The sequence below is a fragment of the Microcaecilia unicolor genome, chromosome 5 (assembly GCF_901765095.1).
Source record: "Microcaecilia unicolor chromosome 5, aMicUni1.1, whole genome shotgun sequence".
Taxonomy (NCBI): domain Eukaryota; kingdom Metazoa; phylum Chordata; class Amphibia; order Gymnophiona; family Siphonopidae; genus Microcaecilia; species Microcaecilia unicolor.
The window spans coordinates 282,332,474-282,346,520 of record NC_044035.1 but is presented as its reverse complement, the minus strand read 5'-3'; the positions used below and the strand labels follow the sequence as shown (position 1 = coordinate 282,346,520).

General features: G+C 43.3%; 2 pseudogenes; one reads left to right on the top strand and one right to left on the bottom strand.

Moving 5' to 3' along the window:
• LOC115471344 overlaps positions 1–14,047 on the bottom strand; it is a 111,137-nt pseudogene that overhangs the window by 80,429 nt on the left and 16,661 nt on the right.
• Positions 6,311–6,750, top strand: LOC115471021 (annotated as a pseudogene).

The window sequence follows — 14,047 nt, the reverse complement described above, 5'->3', positions numbered from 1 at the left end:
TAATAATGGTCTATGGACTTCTCCTTTAAGAAGCCGTCCATCCCCTTTATCATTTTTGTTGCCCATCTCTGTACCTTTTCTAATTCCACTATATCTTTTTTTGAGATGTAGCCCATGCAATCAGCACCTTAGACATCATTGACCACCACTAGCTCACTATCGGGGGGGGGGGGGGGGGGCAGTTGCTAATGGTCTTTTGGTTTTGGAATGTTCTAATGAACACAAGAATGTGCCTTCCTCCTGTACAACAAATTTTCAGTGGTTAAATTAATATATCTTGTTTATTGATCACATCACACCACAGTCCATTTATATTCAGAGCATGGCAGTGCACTGGCTTAAGAAAAAGATCTGCAAGACAAACCCGTTTGATAGCATTCAATTATTTTTCAAAGCACTGTTCCAAAAATGTTTTTTTTAAATAAATTTATAGCTCACATGCAGTTATTTTAACTAACAACTTGCATAATGTTTCTCTCATGTTGGGAATGGGTGTCATTTCTATTTTCATTTGCAGATTGATAGTGTAAATATTCCCCCCCCCCCCCCCACCACCACCACACACACACACACCAAATTATTACAGCTTAACCCTCCTATCCCAAAATATGACTTAGAACCAGAACTTTCTTGATAACAAAATGAACCTTTGAAACACCAAGAGTTGTTTCAGGAATATTTTCTTCCTATAGCCTGGCACAATTCAGAATGGGAGGGGGACAAGAGCTACATTAAGGACAGGAAAAGGGCAGGAGTATGTATGGCAGGTTGACTGTCAATGCTCTTTTTATAATTCAGTTTCACAAGTTTCCCCTTCCTTACAGAAAGTCACTCTTTTAGTTCATTTCAAGCGATGTGGTACATAAAAACTGTAATGTAGAGGAGTTATATCAATCACATCATTTTGCTGTGATTTGATTTAACCATGGAGATATGGCATTTGTATTCTCTTTGAGGAGGAATGAGGTTACCAGCGTTAAATCAAACTGTTGCCCATTATACTACATCACAACTGGCATTTGACACATTTCCTCTGCCTTTCACACCCGTCTTCCTACCCTGAGGGTTTAAATCACAAGGTAGTTATGGGACTGTTGCGCTGATTATGAAGGCAAGGCACACACTTTATGGGGGGAAGTGTGGTTTCCAATGTTCTCTATAAAACAATACAAGATCATTTATACTGCATATCCAGGCATTTTGAAGTGCTACGGAATCAACTCATACAATGAAAGCAAAATTAAATGTTTCACTTCCTACTTGGCCTTAAGCCACCATCTGCAGTTTCAAAGTTTATGATCTCTCAGTGTTAAATTCCTAGCTGTGATGGAGTCCTGTTGCAGGAACATTGGTTCTGCTACTTTCAGCCCACCTCCAGAAGCAGAACTGAAATTAAGAAAGACTTAGACACCATAGAGTGCAATATAAACAAACTGCCAGATATTCAAAGCTATTTGAACAGTCAGGAGAGGCTACTGGCCATTTAAATAGCTTGCCCAGGGCTCTCTGGGGATATTCAGTGACACTTAACTGGTTAGTGCTGCCCAATATCCCCACGAACCGGCCATCCCCTAACTGTCGGGGTAGGGGCAGTGGCGTACCAAGGGGGGGCGGGGGGCGGTCCACCCCGGGTGCACGCCGCTGAGGGGGTGCTGCACGCCTGTTGGCCGAGTCCACTCATTCCCTCCCTGCTGCTCCCTCTGTGCGGAACAGGTTACTTCCTGTTCCAGGGCAGAGGGAGCAGCAGGGATGGAACGAGCGGACTCGGCCAACAGGCGCGCGGCACCCCCCCCCCCCCCAGCAGGTAAAAATGCACCCGGGGGGAGGGTGTAATTTCGCCGGTGGGGGGTAATTTTGCCAGGGGGGGGGCTGCGCTGCACCAGGGGGGGTGCATCGGCAATCCGCCCCGGGTGTCAGGCAGCCTAGGAACGCCACTGGGTAGGGGCAGGCCGGGGACAGGGCATGGGAGGAGCACAAACAAGCTGTTTAGCTGTAATTTTCAGCTTTCTTTCTTTTATTTAATCCTTTATTTATGCAAACAGCAAACTGGCCAATGGCCAAAACAAAAGAACTGCACAACAAAACACGCTAAAGTTCACAAATACAGTACAATACATGAGCAGTAAGTGACCAATAGAAGTCCCATGCTCTCTGGTTGTGTCTGAACCAGAGGCTCGCATAACAGTTATGCAGTCACTATAAGACTTTTTAAGTAAAACACCCAGGACCCACAACCATACAACCATTCAAACCCCAGATATACCACACTAGTAGTAGCGCTTTAGAAATGTCAAGTAGTAGTAGTACACACCTACCTACTCCCCTGGAAAATTTTATTTTTCCCTTTCCCTTCTCTTCCTCTCTTTTCCCCTTCTCCTTTGAGACATGGGCTGCAGTTCCCACAACATATACAGTGTAACAAAATAAGAGGCCAGACAGTCCAGAAGAAGTAGTAGACAAAATTGGATTATCCTTGGACAAAAGGTTCAACAAGTAAATGCAAAGTCTTTTTTGGGGACTGGGCATCACATCCACCATGCTAGGTCAAATGCCAAAGTTCAAACTGCACCACCTGATGCATTTAACGGAGCCAGCTGAGGAAAGGTGGTAGTTCTTCATTGATCCAATATTGCAAAAGAAGCTTGTGTACTGTAAAGACCCCACATACAATTATCCTTTTTCTTTCCTTGTAGCTACCCATTCCTGCCACTCCCAGTTGCCCAACAACAACAAATAATATGACCACTCAATTCCCCCTTCACAACACCTGGCACAAGAGAACCTTTACCCCCCATCATAACTCATGCAAACAGGGACAATCCAAAAAAGTATGCACCTAGGTACCTGTACCCAACTTGCAGCGCAAACAAGTCATCAGTCCAAAGCCGCATTTGGCGGTCACGTTCCCAAGTAAGATATGCCCTATATAAGATCTTAGATAAGGTTTCTTATAGATAAACACTAGCTAGCAGTTTATACCCAGGGACTCACAATTTAGACAGTTCTAGCCCAGTAAAGGAGATTGCCAGTTCAAATGACCAAACCTTAGCCAGCGAGTCCAAAACCGTGTCTGGTCATCCATCCTGCCCATCCCTATACCGAATGATCAATTTATTAAAATGACGAGTCAATGATTCAAAATCCTTATCCACCTCCTCCATTTGTAAGGTCTTAACAACCCCTGATTAAGCACTAAAGTGTGATAATAATGACAAATTTGTAGATAAATAAAGAGGTGTGGTAAATAAAAAGAGGTGTGGTAAATAAAAAGATTGCTTAGGGACCTCGCACAGATCTTACTTCTCCTTTTCTGAAGCATTACCATTGGCTCCCTGTTGAATATTGGATTACTTATAATAGCATTACTAACTTTTAAAGCCTTCAGAATAGGTATTCCCAATTATCTTTTGTGTCTTATAATTCCTTACTTCCCCTCTCAAGTTCTATAAATGATCATCGACTGGTTCTCCCAAGTCCTAAATTCGCTTACCTAGAATCCACTAGACACTGTGCCTTGGTTTTTCTCTTCCCACACATCTGGAATAGCCTTCCCCTTTCCCTCCGCAGTGATCTTTCACTTAAGAGTTTTAAAGCCAACCTAAAAGCTTGGCTCTTCAAACAAGATTTTGGTGAGATAGCCTGATTGGACTCTCCAGCATGAGTTAGTTATTTTATTCTCCTTGTCGTGTACTCTCTGGTCTCTTTCCTGATCTTGTGCGAGTGTATATCTTTACTGTCATTATTGGAGTTCCTTTCTTCTCTAAAATATACTGTAGATGGTACACAATTCTGCTCTGCCTTGGCAGCTAGAGAGGTTTATCAAGTCCTAATAATAATAAACTATATAAATTTTCATGCAATGGCATAGCTAGGTGGGGCCACAGGGGCCTGGGCCCCACCCCCCAAATTTCATCTGGGTCCCTGGTTGACTGGTGGGGGTCCCCAACCCCCGCCAGCTGAAGACTTCGTCCAGTGCTGGTCTGCAGTGGCGCCGCCACATTGCCTGCCCTGCTCTCTCTTCCCTCACGTCGGGCATGCTCCTTTTAGTGAAATTGAGAATTTCACTAAAAGGAGCATGCCAGATGTGAGGGGAAGAGAGAGCAGGGCAGGCAATGCAGTGGTGCCGGAGACCAGCTCTAGACGAAGTCTTCAGCTGGCTGGGGTTGGGGACCCAAACCAACCAAGGTATTTGCAGCAGCGGTAGGCAGCGGAGGGGGGGGGGCGGCGGCAGGGCAGTGACCAAAATGCCCCCCACCTTGGGCTCTGGCCCCCTCCCATCTCGAGGTCTGGCTATGCCCCTGTTTTCATGTCCTTTTCTTTATAAAATACGGTACAAGTAGGCACTTTATAGATGGCTGAATGTAAGTGCCCCTCTTATAGAATTGCCCTTCACAAAACACAAGACCATTATTCTCAGTGGGGCCAATTTAATTACTAAGGGGTCCTAATACATCCCATTCCCTTTCCCTTTTACTAAGCTGCAGTAAGTGCTAGCACATGCTTACTGTAGCTTAAAGGGGCTTAGCATGGGACACGGTCAGTCATCCTGCAATAAGTCCCTAACGTCCACACACAAACCGTGCACTAAAAATATTTTTAATATTTCTGCATAGGGGGGCATGTCTGGGAGTGGAGAGTGTGTGTTTCTGCACTAAACATTTAGTACATCTACCAGTGGGTCAACAGGGGGTAAGGGTAGAGCTTGACTTATTCTATACTGATGTGTCTTTGTGAGGTTGAGATTTATCGTTGAAGGGGGCTTTGCATGTTATTTTTACAGCACCAGCCCTTTTAAGGTAGCTCCTGGGAGAATCGGGCCCTGGGCATTAAAAACCTGAGTAAGACTAACTGTTAATACTGGAGTGCATTTGGTTTAAGAGGTTAAGTGCCAAGACTACTGGTGTTTGTGCATAATAGCTGAATATATATATTCAGAGAGAGAGAGAGAGAGAGAGAGAGAGAAATCTGTGTATATAGCTCAATAAAGCCTGTTTAGCCAGCCCTGTTCACAGCAGATCTCCTTCTTTTTTATTTTTCCTGGGGGGAGAAGAAGGTAATCCCACCCGCTAACACTTTTCTTCCCCAGATGGAGGCACCGAGCGCCAAGTGAGTACGGGACTGACAAATACTGCCTTCAGGAGGCTCCAGCGCGGTCAGCTACTGAATCTAGGAGTGCCCATTGGCCAATGTTGGAATGCTGGGATAAACAGACCTTTGGTCTGACTCAGAATGGCAGTTCTTTCCTCAGATCACTGAACTAAGGTAGTAAAAAAAATAGACAAATGTTAAGAATTATTAGGAAAGGAATGGAAAATAAGAACAAAAAATACTTTAATGCCTCTGTATCAGTCCATGGTCTAAATGTATCTTGAGTACTGTGTGCAGCCCTGAATTAGCCATTATGCAAAATAAGCATGTGCTTAGGGCACCAATGGAAAACGGCACTAGAGTTACTTATGTACTTATGTCCTCTACTTGGCTCACTTTTATTACATAGAGCAGTGATTTAACCTATTGTGATGTCATAGTGGCTTATTCCACCAATAAGAGCCAACCTCATTAGTGATGTCACAATGGCTTGATTGTATAGAATGTTTGTACGTTTGGGAAGCTTGTCAGGTGCCCTTGGCCTGGATTGGCCGCTGTCGTGGACAGGATGCTGGGCTCGATGGACCCTTGGTCTTTTCCCAGTGTGGCATTACTTATGTACTTATGTACTTATGTACTCTTTCACTGCCATCTGTCACACCCATTATCCAACATGAATTTCAGTGTTTTTCTATTCATTGTAAATATATATGATGGTTAGTTTCATACAATAATGATATTTTTCAGCACTCATTGAGTCTTAATATCTTGTCAGTTGAGCAATGGAAGGGCAGAGGGGCACCATTGTCAAGCTGTGCTTAGGGCATCAGTTGGCCTTAATCCAGCCCCTACTATGTGCAGTTTTGGGTGCCCAGTTAAAAAAAAAAGATATAGTGAAATTAGAAAAGGTACAGAAAAAGGCAGTCAAAATGATACAATTAATAATTTGGGAGATATATCAAAATCCCCCTGTTATTGTTATGTATGCTGACCAACGCTATGACCATAACACCCGAAATCAAGGCCCACGGCCCTACCGCCCAGACCGTAGAACCGATTACCCTGAAGAAAGAGGTCGTCGCGCTCGACCTCAGCGAGGTCCCCCAAGGGGCCCTCCTGATGACAACAGACGGTTCAGAAACGATTATTCCCACCCTAGTCCGGACCGCTATCCAGATATCCAGTGTTATCACTGTCTCCAATACGGTCATTATGCACGTCAATGTCCACAACCCAGCCACAGACAGCAGGAGTAAAGATCCACACGTGTAAGATCACTTTGAAGGATGTGTTCTTAACTTCCCAGAAGAGCTTTACAGAGTCTTCACTGTTCCAGAGCTGGTGCAGGCCTTTACGCATTCTCCTGCAGTCATAGATGCAAGTAAAGGAGGCAAGTTTCAGCTGCTGAATGGAAGTGTCTGTGGAGAATTTTTGGAATTGGATCCTGAGAAACAGATTGTTATGAAATGGCGGTTTAAATCTTGGCCTCCAGAGCACCATGCTACCATTAGCTTGACTTTCATTGACAAGGATGGTGAGACAGAACTGAACCTGGCAGGCAAAGGTGTCCCTGCCAAAGAGGAAGATCGCACAAGGGAAGGATGGAAGCCCACCACTGCCCCTACCCCACATGTGTATAAAGAAATGCTAAACAGGTTATAGCTCTTCGAATTAAAGAGTTGACTGAAAATCTTTTAGGCCCTCGGTATGGGCCCTAAACTGACTAACTGGGTTAGGAACTGGTTGAGTGAAAAGCAATAGAGAGTAGTGGTAAATTAAGCTCACTCTGAGGAAAAGGATGTTACTAGTGGCGTGCAGTAAGATATGATCTTGGTCTTGTTCTTTTTTACATTTTTGTAAGTGATATTGTCAAAGGGCTAACTGGTAAGGTTTGCATCTTTGCAGATAATACCAAAATCTAAGATTTAAAGCTAAAAAATGCAGGATCATACATTTGGGCTACAAAAACCCGAGAGAGTAGTACAGTTTGGGGGATGAAGGACTTCTGTGCATGAAGGAGGAGTGGAACTTGGGTGTGTTCATACATGATGATCTTAAGATGGCCAGCAGCTAGAAAAGATGATAGAAAAAAGCCAAAGGATGTTTGAATATATAAGGAGAGGTATCGCCATCAAGAAAAAGGAGGTAATAATACCTCTGTACAAGTCACTGTATACAATTCTGGAGACCACACCTTCAAAAACATATAAACGGGATGGAGTCAATCCAGAGGGTAGCTACTAAAACAGTCAGTGGTCTTTGTCATAAAGTGTTTGAGGACAGACATAAAGATCTTAATATGCATACTTTGGAATTAAGGCGTTATAGGAGAGATATGATAGAGATGTTTAAATACCTCTGTGTCATAAATGCACAGGAGGCGAGTCTCTTTTCAATTGAAAGGAAGCTCTGGAATGAAGAAGCATAGGATGAAGGTGAAAGGGGTCAGACTCAGGAGTAGTCCAAGGAATTCTTCTTCACAGAAAGGGAGGTGAATGCATGGAAAGGCCTCCAGCGGAGGTGGTGGAAATTAACTGTATCTGAATTCAAGAAAGCTTGGGACAAGTACATAGGATGTCTAAGGGAGAGGAAGAAGTAGTAAATGTCATGGGTGGACAATTTGGATAGGCCATATGGTCTTTATTTGCCTTTATTTTTTATGAGCGGTGATTAGACAGAGATCGATAAAATCATGAGCATTATAGAATAGATATGTAGGGAATAGTGCTAAGACTAGTGGACAATCCATGAAACTAGGTAACACATTTAAACAAACTGCAGAAAGTGTTTTGTTTTTTCTCTCATACACAATTAAGTTATGGAATTTGTTATCAGAAGATGTGGTCAAGACATATCCAGGATTTGAAAGTGTTTAGACAGGTTCCCGGAGGAAAATTTCATAAACCATTTTTATCCATATTGTCTTGTCTGATGACTTGTGAGCCCTTGGGTCCCTCAGAAAAACGTGGGGGAGTCCCAGTTGTTTCCCCAAAAGACAGCCGAGCACCCCGAGTCCTTCACCCGCGGCGACCACCGTTCACCAGGGGCTGAGCACCCAGCTGCAGGTGGCCAGCGGGGCTTCCGGAACCGCGGGGGTGGACGGACTGACCGGACACCGGGGAACTGGACCCACGAAAAAGAGCCAGGGATAGGTCAAGCAGGCAACAAAGAGTAGTCCAGGGACAGGCAGAAGGTCAAGGCAAGTGTCGGGAAAAGCAGCAAGTCCAAAGATCACACACGCAGGCTGGAACCTCTGGAGTCAGAAGCCGAAGCAAAGGTCTGCAGAGAACCTGCTCCTTAAATACTGTCAGCCAGCCTCAGCTGACAGGGGCAGAGACCTCCGTTCCCTCCGCCCAATCAGGGTTCTCCAGGGCAGGGTCTTGGTTCCCGCGCCCAAGACGCCAACCCGGGATCCCGGCGCCATCTTCCCTGCCGGTCCACGCGGGAACTCCAGAGCCGGTGATGGGAAGCACGGGGCCATGAAAGCCGGCCCTCGGCCACGATCCCGGCAAAGCCCGCCCCGGGACCATGATGGCCGGCTATCGGGGCAGGAACCAGGTGAGCCGCCTAGCGGCGGAATTACGGCCGGCCAAGCCTGCAAGGGTTCCTCTTCGGGGCTAGCGTCCATAGGGGAGCAGGCTAAGTTAGCGAGGGACATGACACATATAGACTTGGGAATGCCACCTCATATCTCTGGATGTGAGCCAGAAAGAATAGATTTACTATATGCAATCCTGCCAGTACTTGTGGTCTGAACTGATTGTCTACTGTCACATAGAGATGTTGGGCTTTAATGTGACCCAGTATGGTAATCTTAAATCCGTGTTGTTTTTAAGATTTTGCTTTCCGGAAGGCTGAGCTGTTTACTGTCCTCTGTTTTGCTTCAGGTCTATAATCCTGTTCTGATCAGATGAAATACACATCCCCTGAGAATGAGTTTGCATGTAACACAGTCAAGCTGGTGCAAAACCTTCCACAACTTCCATGGGTCTCATGCAGACTAACAACTGAGTTCAAGCCAGAGGAAAAAAAAACAAAAACATTAAATTCAGACTGAAAAGGGATTGGTTAACATTAAATTTCAAAGAAATAATGGGCACACTATTAATTTTGAAAATGAGGTTTGGGTTTAGTATGCTTGTGGCAGGAAGGAAGTTTAATTTCAGTAACTGAGGGCTCTGCCTTTGCTTGCTGACTGTGATGATGTCATGATCTTTTCTCAGGAAAGTTCTCCAGCAAAGGAGCGTAAACATGGCACAATCAGGAACCCCTGCTGCATTCAATTCAATTTCCTTTTCAATTAAACTGTACAGCTGAGACAGGGTTTACTAAGCAATCTGAAAAAAACAATCTTAAACAAGAGCACAACTTGTGAATTACAGTTCAAGGGAAACACAATTTCTGCTTATTATATTCTGAGTTTTTTTTTGTCTTCCTTACATATCGAACTAGCATCCAGGCTCGTCCCATATGGACGGGTAAGCAGGGCAGGCTATAAACCTACTCTTTACCTCCTTTCTCTGCTGTGCTTTAAAATACAGATTATTTCTGCTATGTAGGACCGACAAAGGGAAAGGGATAATGCACCTTTCTTGTGGATAGAGCCCAAGGGAGAGTATTTCTTCACTGACAGATCCAAGATCTCTCAGCTTTCTCACCTTTTCTTGTAAATCAAGCCAGTAGGTTGAGCTATTGTAATCTCCTCTGATCACTATGTAGAGTTTGTGGCCAATCCAGTCAGCAGCAAGGGCCTTGGGTGCTCCTAGCATTACATTGTCCAGGATCCAGAAACATACAAGACTTGTTACTAACTTTGGGATTGTCTACAAGAGCATTAGGCATTTACCCCCGGATTCTATACACGGCACCTGAAAATCCACGCAGAAATCAAAGCATATTCTATAACAAAGCACATAACTTAATTGGTAACTAGCTAATCAGCGCTGTTAACTGGATGTTAACAAGCAATTATCAGCACTAATTGGCATTAATTGAGATTTACATGTACAACTCGCTAAGTGTATTCTATAACATGGTACGCCTAAGTTTTTAAGTTGCGTAGTTGAAAAAGGGGTGTAGCCATGGGCAGGGTATGGACATTTCTAAAATCTATGTGTATTATTATAGAATACACCAGATCTGAGCCTACTTTAGGTGTCGGGATTTACACCAAGTAAAACATGGTCTAAACAGATGCGACCAAATTTAGTCACGTGGAGAGCTACTTGATGTATTCTATATACCGTGCGGAAATTTAAGCCTATTCTACAAAATAAAGGCTTACTTTACAGAATACGCCTAGATGTAATTTTTTATGGATGAATTTTTCAGGCGAATATAAACGGTGCTCAAATTTGGCATAAAAAAATCAGCAATGAATTGTATTCTATAATGGGTGTTCCAGGATCGGTGCCCTTTATAGTGTGTAGTGCTAGAACCCGCACTCAACTTTGGTCACGAGGAGTTACACCAATTGAAACCAGATGTAAATCTTCCCCTTAGGACCTTATTCTATAAACCTTATGCTTCTAAATTATACTCCTAAATGTATGCTCCTAAATTTCGAGCATACTTTATGCTCCGAAATAGATTATGCTCAAAATTTAGGAGCGTAACATTTATAGAATAAGGCCCTTAACATGCAAATTGGCATGTGTTAACTGCTACCGTACAAAGGCAGTAATTGCTTTTGCATTATTTTAACAATTTGTGCACAGTAATTCACATGGTAAGGGCATATTGTTTTAGGGGGCATAACTAGGTAGGTCAAGGGCAGAGAACAGGCATGGAGAGTATATTGCAGTTAATGCGTGACAACTATCATGCGTTAACCAATAGCTTCGCAGTTAGTGAGGGTCCACTTAGCGCCTCCTAAATAGGATGCAGTAAAGAAACAGGCACACCCAGTAAGGGGGGCCGTCCACAACCGGGCTGAAGACCGGCGAAGACAGAAGAGAGGGGAAGGGAGCAGGGAGGGCCAGATAGGGAGCAGAGGTAGGAGGGGGAAGCAAGCAAGGGGAGGAGTTAGGGAGGAGGAGCGAGAAGTAAGAAAGACACGAGGGAGTCATTTCGAATTAGGAGGCAGGAGAAGAGCAGCGTTGGCTAGCAGCTCCAGAGCAGCGTTAGCTAACAGCTCCAGATTTTTCACGGGCACACGTGGCTGGTATCCGGATCCTTTTGGTCGACCAGCAGCCATCGTGCATAGCACTGCAACGAAACACAAGTTATCTCAGTGAGCGGTGAAACAATGTTAAACGGTATGTCAACCTCATTTAAGCTCTTCTCCTGCCACTACGGCGCTCCGCACGAACTGCGGCGTTAGCCGACCATAGTTAGATGGCCGCCTTAAAAGGTCACCTATCTAGCAAATAAAAGAGAGCACAAAAAGGGGTGCTTTAAAAGCCTCCCATACCGCGTAGCAGGGCATGGCGCCGATCCGGAAGCCCATGCCGTGCTTTCTAATCGGTTCGCTAAGACGGTACTTAACAGCCGCCTCCTAAATAGGATGCAGTAAATGCATCTGCACTAACTGTATCCAGGATCCTGTGTGCTAATGGAATTTTAATACACGACTTGCAAAAGAAATTCTAGACACATTGCACATAATTTCTTAAGTTAAGGTGTGGTAACTGCAACATTTTATGCACTTTAGTAAAAGGACCCCTTTATTTCCTTACCAAATCGTTAATGTGATTTTTTTTTTTGCATATCCCCTTCAATGAACTTCTGTGCTAAATTAAAAAACTGGATAGAAACTTTGAACATTAAAGAATGATTTACTATCAGCAGGGCAATGGAGCGAGTGCCCATTAAACACTGATAAAGCAAGACAATCTGTCAAGTCTTGTAGCAATCATGAGGAATTGGTTAAAATATGACTTTAGAGATCCAGCAGAAACTCTTGGCTATCGTTCCATAGCACTAAGGATTTGTTTTGAAGGGAGATCTTCTTGCTCACCTCCATTAGCAGAGCCTGAACCTTATTTTCCCATGGATATGTCTTGCTAGTTGCATATCCTTCTATTAAAAATCCTTATTGCTGCCAGTGCTGTTCCTATTTGAAGACCCAACTGTATGTTTATGTGGGCTCTGATTATTATATCTAGAACACCTCTATTAAAAAGACTTGTATTTCTATATTTATCTATCTTTCTATTTAGCTATATCTATATATTTGTATTTAACACTGTACGTCTAAAGGATAATTCTATAATATGGCCCCTAGGATAAGAGAATAAGCAGGTGCCTATTTATATAGGCTCCTACTTCTCATTATAGAATACTAGAGCAAGTGGCAGAAATCACACATACATCTATGGTGTGATCACTTACGCCAGTTCTATAGATGGTATAAATGCCCTTATCTAGATATTAGCCACAAAATATATAAATTACGGAATACGATAACATTCATTTACATTTACTTATTTATTTATTGGGATTTATTAACTGCATTATAAAGAGATTCACCCAAGGTGGTATAAAGGTGGTACAGTTTAACATAAAACATTTGTGTGCTCTATCCAAACTCCATTCATCCACATGATCACCAGCAAAATACACATCATAAAAATATGGTGCATATGTTTCCATTAGTCAGTATTCTATAGGAGGTCATTTGTATATGTAAATATGTAAACATTAGACAGGTCCTTATAGAATCACTCAGTGATGCTGAAGTGACCCCAATCTTCAAACCCAATCTGAGAAGTCTCTAGCATGGCCTCAGTTTACATATCCATTAGAAGAAAATTACTGTCCAAGAAAGAAGGACCAGAAAGGATGCTGCTGGTTTTCCACCATGCAACAAAGAACACATCCTGGGGGATTAGGATCCCTGTGTTAAATAGATTTTTACACAAGTAATAACAAAACTAGCAATGCCTGATTCTATCTACTGAAAAGAAAAATTACTGGCACTTTCTTGCTAGGGTCTATCACAGCACTCAGAATGAAGGTCTCTGTCAGACAGTTAATGATAATTGTGAGTTTAAGATAAGCTATCCCAATAACAGATGACTGAGACAGCGTGTGGACAACTTGCTAAAAATCCAGGTCAAGAAGAATCACTTGCCTATCTCCTACAACCCAGATGTACGGTACTGGTTCTGAAGCTGTGTTAGAAAAATGGGGAGGGAGAGGAAGAATTCAAGCATCAAAAGTGCAATTACTGTTCTTCAAGCAAAAACTCAGTGGGGAATGATGTCCTTTGTCGTCGGAGAAGTGGAAGAACCTAAAAGGCAAAAGCTGATGATAGCAATCATCTTTAAATGCCGTATGCCCTCTTCCGATCGACTTCTATCTTGTGTACTAGAATTTCAAGTAGTAAAATCACATTAAATACTTTCCTTTGAAGGCAGCAAAACAGCAGGTCTGTCTGCTTAGTGTAAGCTTTGCAGCTAACAAATGAGGATCGGCGGGAGCTCAATCATGGATTGTAATCTAATTTAAACAATGAGACCATGCCATGGTTTGAATTTGAGGTTTTCCAACATAATTAGCCTGAAAATGTTTTTTTTCCTCCTTCTTCTGTGGGAAGGAGGTGTTATGAATATTAAAAATGCAGAGAGAGCTCTACATCCCCCCCTCCCACCTCTCCACTTGTCTTTGCTCCTAGAATTCATTTGTGAATTGTTTGATTTCCATGCTAAGAATAGTATGTAAATTTCGAAAGGTCAGATAAAGCTCAATCTAGCTTAACAGTAACTAGGCAATGAAATCCTATACGAGAGCGATTCTATAACTAGGGTGCTCTGAGGCCATGTAATAGGATTCTCTTTCAGAACCTGACCTAGATCTTAGGTTCTGTTATGGAATACTAGAGTAACCAAGTATCAGCGTGCCTAACATATAGGCACCAGCATTTATACCAGCCATAGACTTGGCTTTAAGTACAGGCACCCACATGCAGCAGGGATGTGTATAACCTACAGTGTAAGTGGAAGCCCTGCTATGTCCT